This window comes from Aotus nancymaae, unplaced genomic scaffold (genome assembly GCF_030222135.1).
Source record: "Aotus nancymaae isolate 86718 unplaced genomic scaffold, 86718_ANA_hifiasm-v0.15.2.pri h1tg000020l, whole genome shotgun sequence".
In the NCBI taxonomy this organism is placed as follows: domain Eukaryota; kingdom Metazoa; phylum Chordata; class Mammalia; order Primates; family Aotidae; genus Aotus; species Aotus nancymaae.
In genome coordinates this window covers 26,962,728-26,965,972 of record NW_026988432.1, presented here as the reverse complement: position 1 = coordinate 26,965,972, position 3,245 = coordinate 26,962,728, and the positions used below count along the sequence as shown (strand labels likewise).

Genomic DNA, 3,245 nt, shown 5'->3' with positions numbered 1-3,245 from the left:
GAGACTTAATTGACTCTCACTTCCATATGGCTGGGGAGGCCTCACAATCATGCCAGAAGGCGAATGAAGAGCAAAGTCACATCTTACATGTTGGCAGGCAAGAGAGCTTGTGCAAGGGAACTCCCATTTATAAAACCATCAGATCATATGAGACTTATTCACTACCACGAGAACAGCATAGGGGAAACCGCCCCATGATTCAATGATTTCCATCTGGCCCTACCTTTGACATGTGGGGATTATTACAATTCAAGGTGAGATTTGGGTGGGGACACAGCCAACCCATATCAGCCTCCATTTGAAAACACTAAGACCACACCTCATTATACAGATGAGAAAGCTGAGGCTTCAGGTTATGAAGTTTTTTTAATCTAAGATCACCCAGGTCAGTGACAAAGCTGGGCCCAGGACCCAAGATTCCTGACTCCCGCTTCAGGGTATCCTTCCTTAAGTTTCCAGTGACTACTTTTCATAAAATTAAAATGAGGACTGAGTTTGACAAGCGGGAGGGCACACCTGTGCAAACCAAAAGTATCTGAGCCAAGTCTTAGTCAATTTAGAGAGTTTATTTTACTAAGGCGAAGGCTACAACCATGACAGTCTCCGGAGGTTCTGCCACGTGCCCAAGGTGGTTGGGGCACAGCCAGGTTTTATACATTTTAGGGAGATGTGAGACATCAATCAATACATGAAATATAGATATTAATTTGGTCTAGAAAGGTGGGACAACTCAGGGTGGGAGACTTCCAGGTCACTGGTAGATTTAAAGATTTTCTGATTGGCAATTGGTTAAAAGTTACCAATAGAAAGGAATGGGTTGTGGAGACCAAGGTTTTACCATGTAGATGAAGCCCCCAGGTAGCAGGCTTCAGAGAGAATAGATTGCAAATGTGTCTCATCAGACTTAAAGAGTCTGTTCTGTCAGTAATTCAAAAGGGAAGAGGGTTTAATGAGGCAAGTCCAACTCCCCATTCCCATCATGGCCTGAACTAGTTTTTCAGGTTAACTTTAGAATGCCCTTGGCTGAGATGAGGGGTCTATTCAGATGATTGGGGGGCATTAGAATTTTATTTTGGGTTTATACCTGTGACAACAGGATAGCATTCTAAATCAGGGATGCTCTGAGAGTGCCTCCCAGCTCTGTATTACCCTGACCTGGTACCTGAGCTCTGAAGCCTTACCTGTTGAGATCCACTAACAAAGCAGTCTTGCTGAGCAGGCCAGATGGTGAAGAATCATGGTTTTATCACAGGGAAGAGGAGATGCTGAAACTCTGGGTCCTCCAGGAGAGATGCCATGGTCATAGCAGACCCTGCATCCCACAGGAAGAGCTTCTTGCTCCTCTCTGGGGGTAGAACTTTCTGTGCACCACACAAATAGATAAGGCATAAAATAGTGGGTTCACCTGTATCCGTCAGACAATAGGCATTTGACTTTTTACATGCTTTTTGGTAAAGGCGCATGCAACTCTCTCCAGGAGTCCTTGTGAGAGGGACATCGTCTTTAAAACCCTGCATGGCAATCCTTGACACACTGCCATGATGCCCAGGGAAGACAGGGTGACCGGAAATCCAACTACTTTGAAGCAGGAGGGCCGCAAACAAACCTCTCGAACACCCACCAAACAGGGAAGGAAGTAGTAATTTTATTCGGCTAGGAGCTGCAGCAGCACAGATGCCTCAACAACTGAGCTCCACGACAAAGAAAACCTTGGCCCTTTTAAAGGCTTACAGTCTGAAAGGTGCACATGTGAGAGGGTCGAGAGTGTGGGAGATGTGACTAGGTGGGGATCTGAGCAGTTAAGCAAGAACAATGCTTTCCGGGGAAAGTTCCTCCATACCATGTCCGTGATCTATAGATAGGGTTGTGGTTAGCAGTAGGGGGTTTAATCCTTTAGACCTGACCTGCGCCCACAGGTCCCTCCTCTGGCTGACTTTTAACTTCTCCTTTTGAGATGCAATGTAGAAGGCTAAAGGGGAAATGGCCTTAGAAGCTCGGGAGGAGGGGGTCTCCTTCCTCAACTTAAGATCGTCCAACATTTGGATGATTATCCAAAATGCTTCATTGTGGGAGTGAACAATGTGGGCTCTGAGCAGATGCAGCAGATCCAAATGTCCCTGCAAGGGAAGGCTGGCAGACAAGAGCACCATGATGCATGAGGCCATCCAAGGACATCTGGAAAACAACCCAGCTCTGGAGAAACCGTTGCCTCATTTCATTTCTGGGGGAATGTAGGTTTTGTGTTCACCAAGGAGGATCTCACTGAGACCAGGGACATGCTGCCACTTATGCTGGTGCCATTGCCCCATGTGAAGTCACTGTGCCCACATGGAACACTGGTCTGGGGCCCAAGAAGACCTCTTTCTTTCAGGTTTTCGGCATCAGGAACTAAGATGTCCAGGGGCACCACTGAAATCCTGAGTGATGTGCCACTGATGAAGACTGGAGACAAAGTGGGGGCCGGTGAGGCCACATTGGTGAACATGCAGAACAACTCCCCCTTCTCCTTTCAGCGGATCATCCAGCAGGTGTTTGACAACTGCAGCATCTACAACCCTGAAGTGCTTGACGTGGCAGAGTAAACTCTGCGTGCTTGCTTCCTGGAGGGTGTCTGCAGTGTTGCCAGTGTCCTCTGCAGATTGGTTACCCAGCTGGTGTGTCAGTTTCCTATTATTCTATCATCAGCGGATACAAATGAGTGCTGGCTTGGTCTGTGGAGACTGATTACACCTTCCCACTTGCTGGAAAGGTCAAGGCCATCTTTGCTGCTCTGTCTGCATTTGGGGCTGCTGCTCCTGTGGCCACTGCTGCTACTACTGCTGCTGCAGTCCCAGTCAAGGTTGAAGCCAAGGAAGAGTCAGAAGAGGATATGGAATTTGGTCTCTTTGACTAATCACCAAAAAGCAATCAATTCTCCTAGCTTGCAAAACAAGGAAATAAAGACTTCTCTTTTTAACAAAGGAAAAATAAAAAAGACACATGCAAACAAAAACAAAGAAATGACCCCCGAGGTGAAGTGGTGTCAGTTTTTCAGCTGAAACAGAGAAAAAAAGTTATTTAAATGGCTTGCAACTTTCTGATGATGACTCCTGCTTGAAATGCTTGGCCCGTCCTGAATTGCCCATACTTTGTACCTTCAATGGCATGGATCATGTTCTGTTCTTCCTCTGAAATAATTTGTGCACACTTAGCTGCTCCTGGTGTTAGATCCCAAGCTCCTGCAATACAGAGACTCTTAGTCATCT

The 3,245-nt window shown here is 46.7% G+C and overlaps 1 pseudogene; it reads left to right on the top strand.

Moving 5' to 3' along the window:
• Positions 1–1,541: 1,541 nt before the first annotated feature.
• LOC105709006 (large ribosomal subunit protein uL10-like) lies at positions 1,542–2,893 on the top strand (annotated as a pseudogene).
• The last annotated feature ends 352 nt before the right edge of the window (positions 2,894–3,245 follow it).